General features: G+C 46.6%; 1 long non-coding RNA gene across 2 annotated transcripts; it reads left to right on the top strand.

Annotated features, from left to right (window-relative positions):
* Positions 1-289: 289 nt before the first annotated feature.
* On the top strand, positions 290-7,038 carry LOC109494710. 2 transcript variants are annotated; one of them, XR_002738707.2, is made up of 4 exons: positions 290-504; positions 712-794; positions 3,089-3,166; positions 6,454-7,038. It is a non-coding gene; the product is annotated as an uncharacterized LOC109494710 (long non-coding RNA). The 2 variants fall into 2 exon arrangements; XR_006590673.1 differs by lacking the exon at positions 6,454-7,038 and adding an exon at positions 5,357-5,382.
* Positions 7,039-13,995: the final 6,957 nt, after the last annotated feature.

Raw genomic sequence — 13,995 nt, 5'->3', positions numbered from 1 at the left:
CGTGCGGTCTCTGGGCCCCACCTTGAGAAATAGAGGCCGAAAGAAGTCAGATCTGGTGCTGAGCATTTTACAGGGTAATGTGCTTTACGTCCTCGCCAACCCTGTGGTCCAGGAGTGCTTATAACTGGTGTTCTAGAAGAGGACACTGGGGCGTGGAGAGGAGAGATCACCGGCCCAGTTTCCGTGTTTTTTCCTGTGCGGCTGGGTCGGAATCTGGATCCCACACACAGGCCGACTGCAAAGCCTGGGAGAGCTCGGCCTCTGGGCACCGTCCCTTCTCCAGCCACCCCCCCCCCCCCAGCCCTGCACACACCCCGCCCTGCCCCCCTCCGTTTCCATGGCAACAGCCTGAGCCGCCTCCTTCCTCACACAGGTGGGAGTCCCTGTGAAGGGAAGAAGGGAGAGGGTGTCTTTGTCACCGGGCTGCTGTCACAGAATTACACAGATGGGGCGGTTTGCATCTCGCAGTCTGGAGGCTGAAGTCCAAGAACAAGGCGCTGGCAGGTTTGGTGTTTAGTGAGAACCTGCTTTCCGGTTCACAGACTGCGTCTTCTCTGTGTTCTCGCGTGGGGGAGAGGGGGAGGGGGCCCCCTGGGGTCCCTTTAATGAGGGCACTGGTCCCCGTGTGAGGGCTCACCTTCGAGAGCCATCACCTGCGGGTTGGAGTTCAACAAATGAGCATGGGACACACAGACATTCTGTCCGTTGCAGGCACGGATGCCAGACCAGTGTGGCTGGCAAAGGAAGGGCTGAGCGAGGGCTCCAACCTCCAGTTGCCCCAAGAAGTCTGTCAGGTACGTTTTTGCCGGGATTAAAGTGGAAACTTGAGAGTCCCTATACAAGGACGAAGAAAGAGAATGGCTCTGTGGTCTCTTGCAGGTGCCTAAAGAAACCCCAGGTTCTAGTCAGCACTGTTGAAAGAGCCAGTGGCTGGAGGTATAATTATTTATATGATTAAAAATAAAGCGTATGATGGGATATTAGTCAGGAGAAAGGAGAGAGTCTTGCCATTTGTAGCAACGCAGAAGAACTTAGTGTTATGCTAAGTGAGAAAAGTCAGAGAAAGACAAATACCACAAAATCTCACTTATGTGGAATATTTAAAAAGAAGAAGCGGGGAGGAAGAGGAAGGGAAGGAAGGGGGGAGGAAGGAGAGGAGAGGCAGGAGGGAGAGGAGGGGGAGGAGGGGGAAGGAGAAGGAGAAGAAGGAGAAGAAAGAGTCAAACTCACAGAATGGTGGTTACCAGGGGCTGGAGGTGGGGGAAACGGGCAGACGTTGGTCAAAGGGTAAGAGCCTTCAGTCATAAGGTGAATAAGTTCTGGGGATCTAATGTACAGCATGGTGATATTGGGGAAGAAAATTTTTTTTCTACCCTTCAAGATTCTTCCAGCTAGTTTAAGAATGGAATTGACATGAGTCAAAGGAGGAAAAAACACGAAGTTTAATTATGTGCACACAGAGGAGGCCCAGTCATGAAACTGAGACCTCCCCCCAAAATGACCAAAACAAGCGGTTTTTATGCTTTTTTAGGCAAAGTGACAATAAATCTGTGGGGAATCGGCAGGACCGAGAAAACTTATGTTTGGGAGTTTCAATTAGTAAGGGATTCTAAACAGGATTTGAGCTGAGGTAGTAAATTAGTAAAAAGTAATAAGGGAGGTTTATATACAGACTTCTTGGCTCTACGTTTTCTAACTCTGGTGATAAGGATGTCTTTTTACCCCCTGGCAGATGGAGGGTACCTTTCACATGAGAGATTTATTTCCTGTTTTCTGGAGATAGAGGGAGGTCAGAGTGTTTGGGCTTTTTTTGTTTTTTACACCTGCTGTTGCTTAAGAACTTTTAACTTAGAATAATCAATATGCCGGGCACCTGGGCAGTCAGTCAATGAAGCGTCTGGCTTCGGCTCGGGTAATGATCTCATGGTGTGTAAGTTTCAGCGCTGCACTGGGCTCTCTGCTGACAGCCTGGGGCCTGCTTCGGACTCTGTGTGTGTGCGTATGTGTGTGTGTGTCTCTCTCTCTGCCCCTCCCTCACTCGCACTCTCTCGGTGTCTCAAAATAAATGAAAACATTAAAATAAAACAAAACTATAAATCTAGAGGGAAAATTACTATAAATCAGAGCATCTGATTGGCTCAGTCGGACGAGCATGTGACTCTCGGTCCTGGGGTTGTAAGTTCAAGCCCCACGTTGGGTATAGACGTCACAAAAAAATAAATAGATACACTTGAAACAACGACCATGATAAAATTATCAGCCTGAGACTGGCTCACAATTGAGTGAGAGCTGCAAAGGCCCGGGGGTTGGGCGTCTGGGCAGCAAGAGCTGATAGAGCAGCTGTACCAACCGCTCCCAGCTGGAGCCCAGGTCATTGGTCAGGGTCTCCTCGGGATTGGCCGGCGCCCTATCAGTTAAACACTCGGAATATCTACCGTGCCTGTCAGAGTTGGGCACAGGGAGCAGGAGCACAGGGACGAGTCAAGCTGGAGGAGGGAAGGGGTGGTCGGGGGGCAGTGGGGGAAATGCCAGACTGTAACGTGGGGTTTCTCAGCTTGGCCACAACTGGCATTTGAAGGTTGGTAATTCCTTGTTGTAGCCGGATGTTCTGTGTCCTGGCTTCTACCCACTAGATGCCAATAGCACCACCTCCTACCACGCACCCGCACCAGTCGTGACAACCAAAATGTCTCAGGACATCTGCAAACGTCCACTAGGAGGCAGAGTCACCTCTGGTTGAGAACCCCTGCTCTAAACGGAAGGACTCAGCCTTGAGCCTGCGACAGAATCCCAGGGAGGTGGTGGGGGAAAGGGGGGGTGGCGCGTCTGGGCCCTACCTCTCGAGTTTCTGGTTTAGGAGGTCTGGGAGCCATACCTGGAGAAGCCCCTGCTCTAAATAAGCAAGATTTCTCTGACTCTGCTTTGGCTTTTCTTCCCCTTCCCCTCCTCCCTCTCCTCCTTCCTCTCCTCCTCCCTCTCCTCCTCCTCCCCCTCCTCCTTCTCCTCCTCCCTCTCCTCCCCCTCCCCCCCTCCTCCCCCTCCTCTTTTTTTTTTTTTTTTTGACGTAAAGATTTATTTTACGTTGCAGGGAAATATTAACGCCATCAACACACATGGGAGTGAGTGGCGAGCCCAGCGGGACGTTTGCATTGTGTTAAGCCTTAAGGTACGTGCAGCCCATGAGGGAGCAATGACTCTGCATTCCTGGGGACACAAAGGCGTCCTTGGGTTTGTTTCGGGACTTTGCTGTGCACCTGCGAGCCTGTGCCTGTAAATTCCTGTGGCAGTTGCTACGTGTCGCCACTAGATGGCGCTGGAAGCCAAGTAATAAAATGGTCGCTCCCGCCCAATCTCCGCAGAAACTAGATTCTGGCTCTGGCGGGGGGGGGGGGGGGGGGGGGGGGGGGGGGGGGTGCCTTTTTAAGGAGACATTCCCCGTTTAAATCAAGAACACCCAGTACTGAGACACTCCAGTTCCGCCGCCGCAAGGTTTTCCACATTATCCAGCTCTGCCTGACAGCTTTTCTTTAAATAGATTTTTTAAAGACTTTATTTTTTAAGTAATCTCTACACTCAATGCGCGGCTTGAACTCACAACCCCGAGATCAAAGGTCACGACTGAGCCAGCCAGGCGCCCCTCTTTAAGTAGATTTCAATGCATTTTCAAATATAGGCATTTTAATGCAAGTTGTACATCACTTTCAGTGGGGAGCTGACAGCACCTCTGAGAAATACAAGATTAAAGCCAGAAAGAGGGGGTGAGGAAGGGAGGGGGAGAGGGAGGGGGAGGGGGAGGGGAGCATGCTATTAGAAGATTCCCAGAAAGGGGCCGTTTTCCTTCAGCACTGTCCTTGAAAGGGAATAATAACAAGTAAATGGAAAATAATACTAAGTGGGTAATTATTAGACATTTTAACAACATACTGACACCAACTTGAGCCTTCTTTTTGATGCAGTTAATATGATTTAATAATACTATATGGTTTGTCCGTATATGGCCTTAAGCTGGCTTTCATGCTGGGGCGCCTGAGTGGCTCAGTTGGTAGAGCGTCTGACTCTTCATTTCAGCTCGGGTCATGATCCCATGGTTCCTGGGTTTGAGCCTTATGTCAGGCTCTGCACCGACAGTGTGGAGCCTGCTTGGGATTCTCTCTCTCTCTCTCTCTCTCTCTCTCTCTCTCTCTCTCTCCCCCTCTCTCTCCCTCTCTCCCTCTCCTCCTCCTCCTCCTCCTCCCCTGCTTGTGCTCACGCTCTCTCTTTCTCTCTCAAATAAATAAACTTAAAAGGTCCATACAAGAGATGATCGGAACTTGGTAATGGAAAGCGAGAGGGGGTGACTAACGAGAGAGGAGCTTTGAGGGAGAATAACCAGGACTTTCTGGCAGTGAGGAAGTAGCGTGTGGGAGAAGTCAAGGTTAAGGAGCAGGGTCCCATCCCCGGCCTCGGGTACGATGGACAGAACGGGGACCCTGCAGGTTATAGGGTGTGCACTAGGGGTGTTCTGTGGTATCAGAACTAGTCTGCTTTTTTAATGTTCTGGAACATTTCTATTAACTACATGTTTCTCAAGTATTTGAAAATTTTACCCAAAGAACTCTGCTCAGCCTTTGCTAGAAAAGCACTCATCTGAGATTTTCAAATATATTACCATAAATTAGCATACACTGTCTTTTTACCCTGGGAACTTAATGGCTATATGTGGCTGCTTCTTGGTCATTCAAGACTCTGATCCTGTGTGTGTTCTGTCTTTTTTCCCTCGTTAGGCTTGCCGACTCTTGGACTACTTTCGAGGTTCAGTCTCTGATATTTGTATATCCATGCCTCTTCTTTTCTATCTTCTGCTTACCTGATTGCTGCTTTTATACTTATTGGTGATGTTTGCCTTATATTTTCTTCCTAGATTTAAAAAAATTTTTACGGGGCGCCTGGGTGGCGCAGTCGGTTGGGCGTCCGACTTCAGCCAGGTCACGATCTCGCGGTCCGTGGGTTCGAGCCCCGCGTCAGGCTCTGGGCTGATGGCTCAGAGCCTGGAGCCTGTTTCCGATTCTGTGTCTCCCTCTCTCTCTGCCCCTCCCCCGTTCATGCTCTGTCTCTCTCTGTCCCAAAAATAAATAAACGTTGGAAAAAAAATTTTTTTTTAAATTTTTACAACGTTAAAAAGTTGACCTACAATAGATGAGTCATACTTAAAGCAAACAATTTGATGCTTTGTGATAGATGTGTATACCTGTGAAACCGTCCCCACCATCAAGACAGTGAACCTATCCATCACTTCCAAAAGTTTCCTTCTGCCCCTTTTTATTTTTTTTTTCATTTTTTCAAATTTTTTTTCAACGTTTATTTATTTTTGGGACAGAGAGAGACAGAGCATGAACGGGCGAGGGGCAGAGAGAGACGGAGACACAGAATCGGAAACAGGCTCCAGGCTCTGAGCCATCGGCCCAGAGCCCGACGCGGGGCTCGAACTCACGGACCGCGAGATCGTGACCTGGCTGAAGTCGGACGCCCAACCGACTCCGCCACCCAGCCGCCCCACCTTCTGCCCCTTTTTAAAAGTCCCCCGCCACGTGCCCTGTTGCTACAGATTCATTTGCATTTTCTAAAGTATTATATAAGTGCGATCATACAATATTTACATTTTTGTGTCTGGCCTATGATTTTGAGATTCATCCATGTTGCTGTAAGTAACAGTGGTTCATTCCTTTTTTTGCTGAAGGAGTATTTCCTTGATGGCTATACCACAATTTATTTGTCCATTTGCCAGTTGATTGCCATTGGGTTTGTTTCCAGTTTCTTGTCACTGTTCGGAGTCTGTAAGGGGGAAAAGGTGGATGTAGTGAGACTTGTGTAAAATCCAAGGGAGAGAAAATGGTGGTTCAGATCAGGAGAGCAGTGTGGGAAAGTGATCAGATTCTGGATATTTTGAAAACGGAGCCACTGGATTGCTGACCAGTTCAAGGAGCATATAAGATTGCGCAAAATTTCCATTAGAACTCCTTTCTCTTTGGATAGGATAGAATTGGATAGAATTGACCCTACACCTAAGAATGTTCTTTTCTCTTTTTGATTTTTAAAAATTTATTTAAGTTCAAGTTAGTTAACATAAAGTGTAGTATTGGTTTCGGGAGTAGAACCCAGTGACTCATCTGTTACGTGTAACACCCAGTGCTCATCCCAACACGTGCCCTCCTTAACGCCCATCATCCATTTAGCGCATCCCCCCTCCACCTGCCCTCCAGCAACCCCCAGTTTTTTCTCTGCATTTAAGAGTCTCTTATGGTTTGCCTCCCTCTCTGATTAACTCTAAGGATGTTCTTGTGTCTAACTAGTCAGTGCACACACCCCCCATTGCAACCACCGAAGTTGGTACATATCCCACGCAGAGCCAGTGAGAACACAGGAGACATTTGCTAGGGTTTCTGGAAAATAGATGCTTGCTCTCCTGTCCCCTAGATAATGTGGTGTGTTGCTGCTCGGAAGATAGAGCCTGGGGCACGTGGGAGACCACCAGGTGGAGACTGAGGATCAAGTCAACATACTACAAGTAGCATGGACAGACAGAGAAACTGGGTTACTGTCAACATTATTCAAGCTGCTGGATAGAGCCTCGCCTGATTCCCACCTATCAGCCCTTCCTCTGACATCTCTATTACGTGCACCCATGAATTCCTATTATTGTGTAAGCCAGTCTGAGCTCACTTAGGAGACACTGAACAAAGGAGGTGGTGCTCTGGATGAGCAGTGTGTCCTGAGGTGATAGAGTTACAGGCCAGGCCAGCAGCTGTTCACGGGTGATGCGAGAGAATGGGGATCCATGAGAGTGCTCCCAGCTATCTGGTTTTACAACCCACTGAAGGGAGGAGGAGACAGGAGAGTCCTGCGGTAAATATTGGATTCTTGAAATTTAGGTGCCGCTCAAATAGCCGGAGAGATGTGGTATTTGAACGCATGGATGTGTATGTGTGTATTATGCGCTCAAATAGCACATCTCTCTGGCTATTGGGGGTATTTTGGCTTCAAATCTCTATCTATCTATGAGATATATTATATTATATATATATTATATATTATATATATTATATATATTATATATTATATATATATTATATATTATATATTATCTATATTATATATAAATGTGTATATATTGTATATATTATATATTATATATAAATATAAATTATATTATATATAATATATATATTACATATGTATATTATATATAAAATGTGACATTTTAATCACAGATATATATATATAGAATTTTATATACATAGGAGCACCTGAGTGGCTCAGTCTGTTGAGTGTCCGACTTTGGCTCAGGTCGTGATCTTGCAGTCGGTGAGCTTGAGCCCCACGTCAGGTTGTGTGCTCTCCGTGAAGAGCCTGCTTCAGATCCTGTCTCCCTCTTTCTGCCCCTCCTCCACTTGCACACTCTCTCTCCCAAAAATAAATAAACAGTAAAAGAACTTATTTATATATTATATATAAAATTATATATATAATATGCGATATATAAAATGTGCATGTGTGTATGTGTATGGGGGGCGTAAAAATGGCCAAAAGCTGTTTTCTTTTTTTTTTTTTAACGTTTTTATTTATTTTTGAGACAGAGAGAGACAGAGCATGAACGGGGGAGGGGCAGAGAGAGAGGGAGACACAGAATCGGAAACAGGCTCCAGGTTCCGAGCCATCAGCCCAGAGCCTGACGCGGGGCTCGAACTCACAGACCGCGAGATCGTGACCTGGCTGAAGTTGGACGCTTAACCGACTGCACCACCCAGGTGCGCCCCTCTTATTTTTTATTTTAAGAGAGAAAGCACAAGTGGGAGAGGGAGAGAGGGAAAGAATCCCAAGCAGGCCCCACACTATCAGTGCAGAACCCAGCCACTGGGCTTGAACTCACAAACCATGAGACGCTTAACCGACCGAGCCACCCAGGCGCCCCTGCAAAAGCTATTTTATGTAAAATAATATTGGTAAATATTTTATGATGTGCAAATCTTGTCTTCCCCACAAGAACCCAACTTTGTTCTTTTGCCCCTCTCTCTGCACTGAGCAGTGAACGGACGACCCGACAGTGATGGGCACAGGTGGCTGAACCACTGAAAGGTGCGTTCTTTCTGGGTCATGTCCTAACACGGGCTGCTAGGAAAATATTGAGGCCTAGGAAGCTTGAAAGCTCCAAGATGAAAAGAAATCCTCAATCTGGGAGCCAAGGTGGGATTTGGGTGAAGATAAGGAAGAGCCCTACTTACTGGGAAACCAGTGTGTCCAGAGCCCGTAAACCAAGCTGCTCCTGGGATTTAGAATAAATGTGTGCAAATTAGGGGAAAAGTACCTTCTGGTCAGACAGACCCAAAGATCCATGGCTGGGCTTATGGATGACACTTTTGTGGGAAGAAAAGGACATCCCTTCCTCCAGGCACAGTGAGCAGGAAAGTAGTGACCATGGCACGGTGAGCAGACAGAGGGCTGGATTTCCTACTTCTGTCCCGGGCAGGAGCTTTTGTGCAGTACACAGACTGCACAACTATACATGGCGGCCATACCAGAGAGGACTCATTTCTTCATTGTTAACAGCGTAGGCTCTGGAGTCCTATTGCCCGGTTTGAATCCCAGCTTTGCAGTGTGCTAGCTGTGTACTTGGGCACATTTACGACCTCCTGGTGCTTCAGTTTTCCCATCTGTGATATGGGGATAATTTTTCATCTTTACCTCATAGAACTACTGTGAGGATTCAGTGAGGTGACACATGTCAAGTGCTCAGAACAGGGCCTGGCACAGAGTAAATATTCAATAAGTGTTCCGTAGCATGCTGGGCAGAAACCAGAGATGGATGCCGAGATCCCTACTCCCTGGTGAATATGTTCCATAAAACCCCCAGGACTGTGAATGTGGCATTTTACTCCGTTGATCAGGTTACATTACGTGGCACATATAATTTTATGTTTTTAAAAGGGAGGGATTGTTCTCGGTCTAATCATGAAAGCCTTTAAGAGTGATGGAGCCCGAGGCGCCTGGGTGGCTCAGTTGGTTAAGCGCAGGACTTCGGCTCAGGTCACGATCTTGCGATTAGTGAGTTTGAGCCCCGCATCTGGCTCTCTGCTGTCAGCACAGAGCCTACTTTGGATTCTATGCCCCTCCTTGGCTCATTCTCTCTCTCCCTCCCTCTTTCTCAAAATAAATTAATAAACTTTAAAAAGTCATGGAGCCTATCCTGAAATCCAAGCGCTTCAAAGCATTAGGGGGATTTGACACAGTTTTCTATTGCTGGTTTTGAAAACTGAGGGGGCCATGTAGGAAGGTCTTAAGAGTGGTCTCTGGAAGTTGGGCGTGATCCCCGGCCACCATCCACCAAGGAACAGAATTCGGCCAACGACCACAATGAATCTGGAAGAGGTCCCTGTGCTCCAGAGGGAATGTAGCTCCAGCCAACGTCCTGATTTCAGCCTTGTGAGAACCAGCATTGGAAAAGTCAACCACACTGTCCCGGGGGCTTGTGACCTACTGAACTGTGGGCTAATAGATGAATGCTGTTTTTTCATTTAAAAAAGCTTCCTTAAGTTTTTTTTTTTTATTTTTTTTAACGTTTTTATTTATTTTTGAGACAGAGAGAGACAGAGCATGAATGGGGGAGGGGCAGAGAGAGAAGGAGACACAGAATCAGAAGCAGGCTCCAGGCTCTGAGCCATCAGCCCAGAGCCCGACGCGGGGCTCGAACTCACCGGACTGTGAGATCGTGACCTGAGCCGAAGTCGGACGCTTAACCGACTGAGCCACCCAGGCGCCCCATTCCTTAAGTTTTATTTATTCAAGGAATCTCTACACCCAGCGTGGGGCTCAAACTCACAACCCTGAGATCAAGAGTCACACGCCCTTCTGACTGAGCCAGCCGGGGGCTCCTGGGTGAGGGTTGTTTTCAGCTGCTAAGTCTGTGGTGATTTGCAATGCAGCAATAGAAAACTGATACCCCTAGTAATGCTACTACAGTAAGAGAGCTGATGGCTGTCGGGGTTCCTGCAGCCCCGATGACTGAACTCCCCAGACCCCGAACCTCATGACCAGCCAAAATAGATGAGCTAGGACACCAGACCAGATCGCCAGGGTTCAAATCTGGGCGTTGTATCTCAGCTCGGGTGTGACCTGGGGTAAATTACTTAACCTCCTTATCTGTAAAAGGGCTTAGGCATGAAATCTCTTTCGTGGGGTCTTGCAGTGATTCAATGAACTAATTCAGTCTGTGGAAAGTACTTAGAATAAGCTGAGAACGATGTAAGTATTCACCCTTACTGTTTACACGGACCGACCACCTCATGGGGAGTTGGGGAGGGGGGACAGTACCCAGGAGTTTCAGTAACCACGTGCATTGATTAATGCGTCCTTCCTAAGTCCAGATCTTCTCTGTTCCTCCTTCTGACTCCTGTGTCTCCCAGGACCCACCTGGGGTTGCTCGATCACTTCCGGGTGGCCGCGAGACCCTCCAATGTCCACATTCAGACGAGATCTGGATGTCTGTCTCCCACCAATTCCCGTACCTGGGGAAACCCTGTTCTCAGCCTTCCTTGGTGATAACAGTAATGCTGCTTGGTTTTCATCAACGTGTGTGTAAACCAGGTCATTAATCAGCAGTGCAAACAGTAAAGAACCAGACTTTAATTTCAGTGGTATTTGATAGAAACCTGTTAGTGTTAAAATGATGGGGGTTTCCCCCCATCATCTCTATAGCGTTTTTGTGAGCCTCTTTTTCTTCAGGTTCTTATTCACTTATTTCTAACATTATTTCAACCCAGGACACTGAAGTATTTACTGTCAGTTTTGCTCTGTCCGGTAATAAAGACACTGTTTATTTTTGGTTGCACTCACTTATTTCATTTTTTTTTTCAACGTTTATTTATTTTTGGGACAGAGAGAGACAGAGCATGAACGGGCGAGGGGCAGAGAGAGAGGGAGACACAGAATTGGAAACAGGCTCCAGGCTCTGAGCCATCAGCCCAGAGCCCGACGCGGGGCTCGAACTCACGGACCGCGAGATCGTGACCTGGCTGAAGTCGGACGCTTAACCGACTGCGCCACCCAGGCGCCCCAGGACTGAATAACTTTCAAGAGGCATTACCTTCAAATCATTTTTCCATAAATTTGGGTGCATTATAGCCACCTAATTTTCTGTATATAAGAATGAATTTTTTTTTTTTTAGCTTTTCATAAACTATGTTCAAATCTTTTCCAAATGGGTCCCATTCAAGGAGTCTGAGTCTTTTTAAAAAAATTTTTAATGTTTGTTTATTTTTTGAGAGAGAGAGACAGACAGACAGAATGTGAGCAGGGGAGGAGGAGAGACAGAGGGAGATGCAGAGTCTGAGGCAGGCTCCGGGCTCTGAGCTGTCAGCACTAAGCCCGATGCAGGGCTTGAATTCATGGATCATGAAATCATGACCTGAGATGAAATTGGACGCTTAACTGACTGAGGCACCCAGGTGACCCAAGGAGTCTGAGTCTTAAAGGAACATTGTCTGTACTCAGTAGAAATATTTCTTTAAATTCAACACTTTTCTTAAATTCAACGCTTTTTTGCTTTGTCAAGATTTCCTTGTTGGTTGATGCAACGCCCCTCTTGAGACTCTGCTCCACATGCTGGAATCTCCAAATCCTCTCTCCAATGTCCCAGTCTTTTTCTAAAGCAGAACATGAAGAAATGTCCTGCATGAATTATTCCACTCACATAATTGAAATGAAATGTCAGAAATAATCCACTGCAGTGATCATTCTGTGGGTAACTGAATGTAACCTAACCTTATTGAGTGATACTGAAGGAATAGAAGCCATTTCATGTGGTATTGATCAAGAAGGATCGAAAACAGGATGCCAGAGTGAGCTTAAGATAAAATGCTTCCTAAAAATACGATGCTGTGTAACAACTGTAGGTTTAATCTCAGATCAACAAGGCTTAACATCCACTGTAGATGTATAGTCATTTGGAGGTTACCTACAGTGTGTGTATTCTGGGGTTTTTTCTTTCCCCTAAATAATGTAGCTAATTCTATATTTATGAACTGGCATGTTCCTTTGGGTCTCCATTTCTTGTTTCCTCAAGCTATCCAAATATAAAAGAAATCCCAGGGCCAGGGGCTATGAGAGTAAAACTATTTCTGAAGAAATTGTGGGCTGGAAGCTTACATGTATGGGTACAAGTGACCAAAAACTACAAAAATACATTTTAGAAAAGAAAATTAAAACAAAAACAAAAACAAAAGAAAAAGAAAATCAACAAGAAGCAAGTGTCAAAGGAATTAAAGAAGAAACGTATGAAATTGACAGGAGAAGACTTCTAGGTGAACAGACACTGATGGAATGCGACCCTATCACCAATCAGATTAGGTTTCACTGCACCTCAGAGTTAAAGTGTTTGTGGGGCACCCGGGTGGCTCAGTCGGTTGAGCGTCTGGCTCTTGATTTGGGCTCAGCTCATGATCTCATGGTTGGGAAAATCCAGCCCCACGGTGGGCTCCATGCTGACAGTGCAGAGCCTGCTTGGGATTCTCTCTGCCCCTCCCACACTTACGTTTTGTCTCTCAAAATACATAAATAAACTTAAAAAAAAAAAATAAAGGGGGCGCCTGGGTGGCTCAGTCGGTTAAGCAGCCGACTTCGGCTCAGGTCATGATCTCGCAGTCTGTGAGTTCGAGCCCCGCGTCGGGCTCTGTGCTGACAGCTCAGAGCCCGGAGCCTGTTTCGGATTCTGTGTCTCCCTCTCTCTGCCCCTCCCCCATTCATGCTCTGTCTCTCTCTGTCTCAAAAATAAATAAACGTTAAAAAAAATTTTTTTTTAATAAATAAAAAAATAAAGGGTTCATGCTGACACGCGTGGAATGATCCTTAGCCACCCCTTATTGACGCTTTCCCTTCAGGTTGGCTCCCCGTATCCTGAAGCGACATTAAATTTCCTAAAACTCTAGTCCGTGCATGTTCTGATAAAGGGTCTTAGAACTTCTAGCCACCTCAACCTATCCGCACATGTGGCCAGTTATCACGTCCAGGCCGGCTGCTCTTGGCCAGTTTCATGGCCAGGATAACGGAGAGGCTCTGGGGCGAGACTGGGGATGTCAGATCTCTTACCATGAGGAGAAAGGATAACTGAAAGAAACGAGCCAATGCTTTTGGAAGACTGCTCTAGAAGCAGATCTAGTACACGCACACCTGGAGCAGGTGAGAGCCCCAGGACACTAGTGAGAGAGAGAAGAAAGAGAGTTTATCTGGAAAGGGAAATTCAGGTTAAACATAGAAAACTCTATAATATTATATATATATATATATATTTTTTTTTAATTTATGTAATTTATATATATAACTTACTGGCTTCCATGCGGCTTTGGGCCACCCACACTCTCCTGGGTCATGTACCTGGATTTGAGCTCCTCAACACCACTCCTTCCACCACCGTGGCTCCTCTCCTATCTCCAATCTCAAGATGACATCGGGTTCGAGGGTTTCTTCTCCTCCCGTTCGTGGAAACCACCATGGAGCTTGATGTCAGCGAGAGCTGTGTGTGTTTGCACGTGTGAGTGTGACTGTTGCATGTGGGTATTTGTGTGTTTCTGTATTCGCGTGTGGATATCCCTGTGAATGTGTGTGTGTTTATGAGTGTCGTGTGTGGGAGTGTGCATATACGCCCCTGCCTGAAGAGTGAATGGGGAATACCCAGCTTCGAGGATCGCCCAGAGCAGTCAATCCAAACACAACAAAGAAATGCTTTTTTTTTCCCTTAAAGGATCAAGCTTTTCAAGAGCCAAGATTAGGATGGAGGGAGGGCCTTCCCCCAGTACAATTTATTTTTTTTTTAATTTTTTTTTAACGTTTATTTATTTTTGAGACAGAGACAGAGCATGAACGGGGGAGGGTCAGAGAGAGGGAGACACAGAATCTGAAACAGGCTCCAGGCTCTGAGCTGTCAGCACAGAGCCCGACGCGGGGCTCGAACTCACGGACTGCGAGATC

This window comes from Felis catus, chromosome E2 (genome assembly GCF_018350175.1).
Source record: "Felis catus isolate Fca126 chromosome E2, F.catus_Fca126_mat1.0, whole genome shotgun sequence".
NCBI classification, from domain to species: Eukaryota; Metazoa; Chordata; class Mammalia; order Carnivora; family Felidae; genus Felis; species Felis catus.
The sequence above is the reverse complement of the archived record's forward strand: the minus strand, read 5'-3'. Positions and strand labels throughout refer to the sequence as shown.